Genomic DNA, 9,737 nt, shown 5'->3' with positions numbered 1-9,737 from the left:
TCTACGTGGTATCAGCAAGTTTAGTAAGCCATCAGATGGCTGGGGCGTGTCCTAGAAGGCCGAGAAGACGATTCTGGCGACAGGTGACAGTTTAACATCATCTTGCCCCTTTTAGTAGACGGCCTGCTTTCGAGATTCGACCGGGATACCGACTACCCTACAGTGTTATCTGACCATAAATAGGACAACATAAACTGACGAATTAAAACCGAACCCTTATTGTCTGTTGGTTTGATCATTGTGTAGCCTGGATCCAGGGGAGTATTTGAGTTAAAATATTCGTCTAATCGGTGAAGACATTATTGTACAATACTGGTCCTGTAAGATGTCCTCAAACTGACTTTAGCAGTACCCGAATAGATTTGTTGGACAAAATTCTATCGAAGAACTAATTCAAATGATTTTTTTGACAAGACTGAGTAGCAACCTAGTCGCCGAGAAGGAATAATGGCTACATTTATCTTCACGATCACCATTGCTACGATTACTACTCGCCTTGGAAGGGACCGTACTGGATATAGCCCCTGGATGGAGCATTCGAGCTAGTTGGAAACCCATGAGTTGGTCCATAACAGCGCTTAACTTAATCAAAATATGATTGAAGCTTATATATGCACCACGCCAGTGGTGCACTTGACACTGACGGAAGCTCAGGCCGGATACTTTCATTTCCATTTCCGGTTCTTCGCGTGGTGCGCGGGTAATAAGTTAAATAAATTAAAGAACGGCAATGGGCGCTCCACCGCAACAATTGCACAATCGAATGGGTGGTTGGCACCTTATGGGTCTCCCGCTGTAAGAGCTGTCGTGTAGGATTTTTTCGACGTGCTCATCGTGCCTTCTTGCCATAGAAAGCATGTATTTATGTGCAATTACACACTGTTAATGATTATATGCTATTGATAGCTTTCCTTTCGAGTAGTAAGGACGGTGCAAAATAGATGGAACTAGCGAGATCGTTTGGGATATGGCGCTTATGGCGCCGATGAAAATAAGCACTACACACATATTGCACAGTCTGCAGTAGTGTCCCTCCTAGCTTCGCGTGTTGCTTGTATCCTAAGTGTGTGGAGGTGGAAAGTGCATTTGCGTGTGAAGCTGAAGCAGAAATGGTTGGCGTTAACGACGCGCGGGCTCTAGGTGTGAGGAAATTCGTGCGCCATGCTGTCGACGTTTGGCTGGCGACGACATAAGAGCGTTGCCGTTCTCACGCGGGCAATTCGAATTAGTGGGTGCTGCGGTGCTAGACACCCGGAAGGAAAGATTCGGAAGTCACCACACAACCGCGCCATTATGTTGGATCGGTTTTTCTGCACGTTTTCAGTGGTGAATTGTGGGTCGAGAAAACCCATCAAGCAAGTAAAGGAACATTTCGTGTGATGCGCTCATGCTTGTTTTTTGGGAGCAAGCGGGAGGTCTTGTTTCTATGAGAAGCGGCCGTTGAGGCCATGTCTAGGGTTCGAATTCTCGATGTTCTGCACGATTAACGAAACAAGAAATGTTGTCCCTATTAGTGTCAAATGCTAGCAAAATATGTTACATCAGGGGATTTGAATTTAGGGCACGGCTGTAATGCACTGTTTAGCTGGGGTAAACGTTTTCCTGTTATCGCAAATTTTGAGGACACTAAACGATTTACATGTTGCAGCATTTTTTTCAAAGAAACATTGAATTAAAAAATATATACCATGCTATTCTCAATCACCTAATAAGAAGTTTTGTTTGCGTTTCGTTACAGATTTTATTCCATCACTTTCAGGTAAGTTTATTAAAAAAATATTTACAGTTATAGTTTCTTTTTATCACCTTTGAAGGCCTCAAAAATTAACGTTAAATGTTCCTAACGCCTACTTAAAGTTGATTTTTCGGTTAGTATATAGAGACTTTGCCTAATGGCGAACTGCGTTGCTTATTTGGTCATTCTGGATTACGTCATAGGGACGACACGGTGGTAGGGCGACAGCGGCGATGGTCTTCACACGGCAGGACCGTGGTTCAAATCTCATCCGGACTAATCTTCAGTAGTGTGAGGACTGAACATCCAACTTCGTGATATTCACATAGTTTAGTAAGCCATTTGGTGGCTGCTGTCGTGGTCGTAAAGCCAAGAAAAGAAGCATTACGTTGATTGTGTATGTGTGGTTTTGTTGCACCCTCTGATCAAACTAATCTAGTATTAAGATCCAAATTTTATAGAAAGACGATCCTTATTAAACTCGTTTTTAATTCAAACGATTGAAGTCTGTGCTCCAAAATGGCAACTGACTAAACTAAATCTTCGTAATATTTTTCCTTGTCTATCCTGTATGTGTCTGAGGTTGAATACGAGCTTGTATTATCATACCTCAATAGCTGGTTCTGTTAGAACATTAGCCAATCGGAATAGCAGCTAAACAACAGGGAAAAGGTTTCAACTGGATAATTCGAGTTTACTTGCATGCAGAAATTTTCCAAACATTATTTTTAGGTTAAATCGTGTGCAATGTTGTCCCCATATAAATCGTCTTTTGAACGTTTTAAACACATCGGTTATCAAGCTACGCGAGTACCTCAGCCTGAGTATATAAAAAAGTATGCTCTACATGCTGGTAACAACCATCCACGACGAAAACCACCGAAAACGGTTCGTTGTGGGTTTTATTGTACAGAACTTTTACGACACCGGGCGACACATTTGGGTATCCTCTGCATCATTCAAATTGCACAAAGCGTTAAAGTTAAAAATGTGCCAACAACAACCGCCACATGGTCGTCGTCGTCGGTAGGGTCGGATTGTGTTTCCTGTTTTTTTTTTTTTTGCGAATAATCCCAATGCCCGGTCGGGCGGGTTCCCATTTTCAGCGTTGGTCCTGCAATTTGATGTCTTTTGAATTACCCCCTTGGATGCCGTGTTGCTTGAAGGAAACGAAGGATGCCAGCAGAACCCTGGTGTGGGATGGGGCCGCGTGCAAATTTATGGGATAAAGTCGAATGAAACACTAACGCACGCACGTACACCCAGGGCAGGGAACGCAACGTTTTGTGGCGAAAGCAATGGTTTGCGGATGGAAGGTGTGTAACCGGGTTTGGTTTGGTTTACGGAGGTTTTTTTTCTTCTCCTATGCCCCCGGTGTCTTTGCGTGTGTTTTTTAACCTGCCATTTACTGCTAACACACACACTTTGTGGACTCGTGTCGTCCCTATGTTGTCCCCTTTTTTAACCAGGGGGACCGAACCTGGCTGTTGTGTCTGATGGCAAAGAACCTCCGTTTTCGCATTAGTAGTCGTGTTGTCTGTCAAAACCCGTTGCCGGATACGAATTTGCCGAAGGGATCAGACCCGGCCATTGATGAATCAGACGCACCCGCCACCGGTGCGCGATTGTTTTCCTGCATATCCTTTGATTCATTTATTGGATTTCGCGTAGGCTGGCTAAATTTCCATTTGCCGGCCTGCATCACTCCTTCCCATTTTGCAAGGGAAGGATACTGCTCCTCGAGCCCCTCGAGAAATAGTACTTGAACGAGTTTGCCTTTCTTCGTTCGCTCGTTTTTGGGGTGAAAGCCTGAAGGATATCGATACGGACGGCTTAAAAATGACGAGGGAGCGACTGCTGTAGTCCTTAAGTGCACAGTGCGTCACGTTGTGGGGTGAAGTTGTGTTGTGTCTGTGGGAGTTTTGTGTCGTCATGTTGAGGGCTGCAGTACCAGTGTTGTGAATTTAAAACCCTGTTTGTTCGGTCGCCGTAGAACATTTTTGTGATGTGGATTTTTTGTTGACTCATTTGAATTGATGATTAACGGATAGCGTCGCTGCTGTACATTATCGAGAGACGTTTGAATGTTGGGGAATAATAAAACAATTGTTGTAGATTGATGATTAGAGATGACGATCACTTGAGTGTAGATTTTGACGTTTAGGCTTGAACTAGAGCTAGCGTTGGGATTGTCCGGTGGTGAGGAGTTGTCACGGCAGGATTGGGTTTCGGAGTATCGGCAAGTCTAGTAATATAAGCCACGAGATGGCCGGCGTAACCTAGAAAGTCGTTAATCCTAACAAGAAGACCCAGTCGTTGACAGAGACAACTTAAAGGAGCTTTAATAAATTTGCAGAGTCTGGCAGTCTGTCATATCCAATGGTACAAAGGTCTGAAGTTATCTAACTTCACTGCAAGTTGTCTACGTTCCTCTGCCTGCCAAGTCATAAGCGAATATTTCGTCTAGAATTAAGGACACGTGTCGGAGTCAATCGTACATGTGTGTTAAGAGTTGTCTGCAAGGAATTCTCATCAAGAATAGAATATTGCCAAGTTCCAATGTTGCTACAAAATATTTTAACACGACAAGGAAGTCTTTGTGAGTTGTTGAGCTGTGGTCTTACAAAGTAACTGTTCTACCAGATATTGAAAACATGCATTAAAATGAAAGAAAAACAAATTATAGCCCTTGATGCTAACTATCCGAAAAGGTTTTCTAGCTGTAGGGTAAATGATGCTCCTGGTGTGACCCTTAATAAAACGTGATTATCAACTAGCCAGCCTATCTCGGTCCCCATTCTAGAGCAAAAATCTGGAAAAAGCACTAGCTTGACAGTCTCGATACTCTTCGAGTCATAGTCAGTGAGGGGGACGATACTTTTTTTCCATTCGTCCCAGGTTGAGTTTGACAACCGATTCTCTCGAACCAAATAAGAAACACCATTGTGTGTCCGGCGGGACCTGGCAACTGACTCTTGGCAGCGAGAACAGGACAGCGCATGAATATAATGACAAATGAGCAAAGATTGTTGCGTGACTTAAATTAATTAAATTCGGCATGGAGATCGGGAGTTGCGCGCGCTCGACCACGCGTCCCTTTTCCGTGCGTTTGTGGAGTTACCTTTTGTTCTAGCTGCTAAAGACCGTAAAGAGTGCCGTGCCGTGACGATGATGGGGCCGAAATTCTTATGCTCCATCGTAACGCCCGCAGGGCTCTTCTCCGCTTCCACACCACTTCCGCGCGCTGAACGGAATGTCTATTATTTGCCCTCTGACGGAGGGCGGGGGTAGTATTTAGGGTTGACCACTTTTAAGGTACGATATTCTAATGATTTCATTGGTTGACCAAATTTTTTGGGGCCCACTATCGTGTCACCCTTCCGTGACGTCCCCTTCGGACTGGGCCGACGTTAGGCGTTCACACGACCGACACTATTATTCCATTTGGCCGGAGCTTTTGTTTGCTGGCAACATGTTTACGGGCACGCCAGGCAGCGTTCGTTTTCCGGCGACCCGTGCATCGTTCTTGCGTGACATTATATTCGTGGTTAAAAATTTACCTTTGTTGGTTACTTTTTTTTCCGTTAACTTTCTTCCTGTTCACTGTTGCTATCTCATGTTTCATGCTTCGTCTTCATTTAGTTCGAAAAGATTCGTAGTAACAGAGATTTGTGGCAAAATGGGAACAGTTGAAGGAGAAGCAAAGTTTGTCGGCTATGGGTGTAACATCATGACCATTTTAACGCCATATTACACAATCTTTTTTTTGCAAATGGGTTCAACCAAACGTACGAAACAAAACGGTTTTTGTTGCGTTGTAGCTTCGTTGAAACTTTTGTAAAAGCAGCATGTGTTTGTATGTTGTCACTGCAAATAATCCAATCCCAACAAAACAGTTCTCGTAAGAATGCTTTTTTTCCCGCCCTTCTGTATGCATCCTAAGCACTATACAGAACAACCCCCAAAATTGGAGCTCTCCGATCCAGCAGAAAAGCGCACATGGCAGATAATGCCTTTTTTGTTGCGTCAATTTAATGCTGTTAATCCGCACCAAACATTCGGGTGGGAAGCGTTTGTTGGTTGTGCAAATTTAGCGGCTATTGTTATTCAGATATTACGAATGTCATCGCTGTCCTTTCTGCTGCTGCTGCTGCTGCTGCTAACCACGTCCCCGACCTCGCAGACGGGCGTGTGCGGCCCAGTGTATTGGACTATCTGCGCTGTGTTGCATATGTAACAGTTGCTCCAACAGTTGGTTTTAGCGCTGGTCCTTTTTGCTCAGCAAACCTTCGCGAATTAATGCAATAACCTCGAGCGTACCCTGCGCGAACGTGGATGGGATAAGAAGGAGGTGGACTTTGTTGCTCAGCAGCTTCGCTCGTTTCGATGTTCGAACAGTTTATTCCACTGTCCAGTCAGAGAGGGCGGTGTACTCTAATTCTGCTCAATGAAACTAAATTAAACCAGTGTGGGTAGCTGTGGTAGCATCGTTAATTGATGGGCACTCGTTTGTTGTAAGCAGAATGTTGAAGAATACTGCCGTAAAATGCCATAAATGAGAAGCTTATCAGAGGCAGAAGTAAACACACGATGCTCTCCGCGAATTTTTCAAAATTCAAAAACTTTGTCGTAAGCGGGAAGAAATCAGCACAGCTGCAAGCACACATGGTGCAGGAATGCGTTTCAAAAAATTCCAATCACTCTGTCGCCAACCCGGTACACACCCACCACACCTTGTTCCAACGAATCGGAAATCTCGTCTACAAAAATGCCCCCCCCCCCGCACAGCAGCAAGTCTGCGGACGAATGCCCGTACTATCACGGTTTTGCCTATCACTTGTTTGTTACATTCTTAACATTCATGATTTTACGTGCCTTTTTGTCGGTTTTATTTCGCCCGGTTTTGTGCGTTAGGTTTTCCGGCCCGCCGAAGAACGTGTACAGCAGCAGCAGCAGTGTGTTTTTTTGAGGGTTAGAGTGCTGTTGTTATCGTTCTTCCTTCCTGCTTTGCATCCGTTGTCCCGGATATCTTCGGGTAACCGTTCGCTAATGACGAGCTTTGATTATTTTATGGACCTGTTTATGGTCTGCTAGTTTCGGAAGTCTGCCAATACGCGTGCTTTCATGCTTAAGGATCTTCATGGCACCGACAGGGGAAGCCTCCGTAATTATTATCCTCAACTCTGAGAGTGAGTTTTCCTATCTTTGCCTCTGCTATCTTCCTGCATTGCTTGGTTATCGTTCCTCGCCTATAATCGCCTCCTTCGCTACCGATGGTGACTCAATATCCGTTAGGCTCGGAATCACACACAGCTTCGGATTGAGCTTTGTGGTGTTATCTTTGCGATTGTGTAAAGCAACGCACTATCTTGTAAAGACCGACAAGGGAGAAGATTGAACTACTTATCTTAGCAAAGTGTGTCACAAGGAACAGCAAACACAGATACAGACGTCCTGTCCTGTAGCTGGTGATCCTTAAAGTAAGCAGCAGCCACCGTTTGTAAAACCGTTTGCAGATTGCTAAATTCCATTTCCGAAGTGGTGGTGTCTTGTCTCACGTATCGTATGGCGTCGTCTGATGTCTCGTTTCTATCGATTTAACCGTCGTTTTGCATCGCACCGAAGCACTCTTCATTTGGAATCCAATTTTACATCTTCTTTTCCGGTAGCATGCTTGCTGTCTTTTGGAGTAGAATTTGTTTATTTATTTATAATATTATACTTATTTAAATACCGACGTTTTTTCAGACGCTTTTCAGAAAAAAACGCTTTGAAGTGTCATTCATTTAGAATTCGGTCAGTTATCACAGGCTATAAAACGACAAGTTTTAAATGTAGAAATAAAATTTCTAGGTGTTAAAAAATTCCATATAGCACCACTGAAGGCTCTGCTGTACATAACATAGAGTGACCAAATTCTAAATGAACAGTACTTTAGTGCTTATTACCCAATCACATTCGAGTGCATTGAGGCAAAATAATGGCGTATTTGACTGAGTTTTTTAGTTGCTTTAACAAATTAATTGCAGCTGCCGTTTATATACTAGCTCTCACGTGCAAGTGTGGTCTAATGTCAGTTATAGTAGGACTCAAAACTGAGAAACCTAAGTTGGAGTCACAATTGAACCCCGTCGAAAACGTTTTACTCAGTGCCAAAGTTTCCCCTGGCCTCAATCAGTTTTTAGGATGTATTATTCTCGTCGTTAATATTGCTGTTTATGGTAACTGTTGACCTAAGATCGATTTTGGACCAGTAGGTTAACTTACCTCTAACAATTTGCCACAAACTACCGCACGGCATTCTCAATAAACGGTTCTAACTGTCGGCCAAACAGCAGTACTCTCTGTTGAATTACAGATGATGGTGGCTTGCAAAAAAAATGGGCACACTTACCGGAATTGGTGATGAAATCAAATATATGCTACCGGAGCATACTGATCAGCGGGGGGGCCTTACGCTACAGTGATTTTAGCGTTAGCTTAACTTCTCCAAACATAGCCACAGGGGAAGGTTCTCGCTTGTGCTGTGTTGTGCATTGCTGTCCTAGCAGTTTGAATTTCAGCTCTCTGGGTGGTGAAGAAATGCATGTGCAGAACGCTTCCAGCATAATTGCATATTTGGGCGTGCAGTGAAGCTGTGGGTGTGAAGTGACTGGCGAAGGAGGGGGTATCCCCAAAATTCGTTGTACGGTTCGCGCGCCTTAAAATCGTCTTATGGGTCGTGCATTAAATTGAGTGGTAAAATAAAGAAACCGCACACAGTCAGTCCGCGCTAAGAATGCACATCGAAGTCAGTCAGTTTCGGAGCTAAACGAGCCAGTGGTGGAGTGCGCTATAGAAGCCGTGTGTTAGTAGTGTGCCGAGGGTCGATTTTCGAGGGCACCACAAGCGAAGGTTTCACCTCTAGTTGCTCCTATCGGTGCAAGCAAAACGACGAGATTAAGAGGCCCGAGGCTATATGCGCGTTGTTGTCTGTCGTCTTTTCTACGTTTGCGACCCAAAGAACGAATTTAGCATTATTCTGTTGATCGCAGGAGGGGGTGAAGGTGATGATGGGTGTCCGGTTCGTTCGACCCGACAGCAAGCCGCCAATCTTGTTCGCGGTTGGACGATCTTCTATCTGCGTGTAATGCCCCCCCCCCCCTCCCTTTTGCCTTCCAAAACTTTTCCTTCTCGCGCCGCTCGATGCGTCTGTCTGCCTGTTTCAGTATTCCGGTCAAAGTCGTCGGAATGAGGCGCACACGACGAGATAAACGTACCGCTTATAACGGGGGTTTGTGGAAATTGGGGAATTTTAAAACTCTGGAGCATAGTTGGTGAAGTTCGCTCTGCTGATTGCTTTCTGGTGGTTTTTAGATTCCGTATCTTCATGTGTAGCTATGATAATAGGAGGGGAAGCAGGCCGGTTAGGCAGACGAACGTCAGTTAAGACTGCGTTTTGACCTAATGTGTAGCGTGTGTATGGGCGAGAGAAAGGGTAAGATTGGAATGGTTGGATTGATATGGAGAGAATGTGTGCGCCTCTAGGCGTTCTTTAAAGGCGCTGGATTGCGGATTTGGATGCGTTCTTGAGGTTAAAAGTTAGCGTCAAAATGATTGAGGGCCACGGGACTTTGTCGTGCTTTGACGAGGAACTGTTGGAGACTTTTCACAAATTAAACCAGCTTTCAACTGAAGCTTATTTTTGTGTGCGTGTGTATGCCTAACCCATATTGTAATTTGAACCGGCACACCACATGTAGAGCAAACATTATTCTGCCTGTTGTGTGCCGTGTTTCGCAACACGGTTCCTCCCAGTTCGTGTGACGAACGGATAGGTGATTCATCTGTTATTTGTAGAAGGCATTTATAGATTTCCAGCATTCGGTAGGCACTTGATCGGTGGGGTTAAGACATGACTCACCACACCCGTGCCAATAAAGTGTGCTCTTGTAGCAAAATTTAGCGCAAATGTTAAACTGAAGAAGGCATTTAACACACAGGGCCCTTGGTAGGATGGCCA

At 44.5% G+C, this 9,737-nt stretch overlaps 1 protein-coding gene across 1 annotated transcript in view; it reads left to right on the top strand.

The window, feature by feature from the left end:
* The first annotated feature begins 1,736 nt into the window (after positions 1-1,736).
* LOC126564033 (A-kinase anchor protein 200-like) overlaps positions 1,737-9,737 on the top strand; it is a 50,897-nt gene continuing 42,896 nt past the window's right edge. Inside the window, exon 1 of the mRNA XM_050220936.1 lies at positions 1,737-1,759. The gene's annotated coding sequence lies outside the window, so the exon portion shown is untranslated. The remainder of the gene's footprint in view (positions 1,760-9,737) is intronic.

The sequence above is a fragment of the Anopheles maculipalpis genome, chromosome 3RL (assembly GCF_943734695.1).
Source record: "Anopheles maculipalpis chromosome 3RL, idAnoMacuDA_375_x, whole genome shotgun sequence".
In the NCBI taxonomy this organism is placed as follows: domain Eukaryota; kingdom Metazoa; phylum Arthropoda; class Insecta; order Diptera; family Culicidae; genus Anopheles; species Anopheles maculipalpis.
The sequence above is the reverse complement of the archived record's forward strand: the minus strand, read 5'-3'. Positions and strand labels throughout refer to the sequence as shown.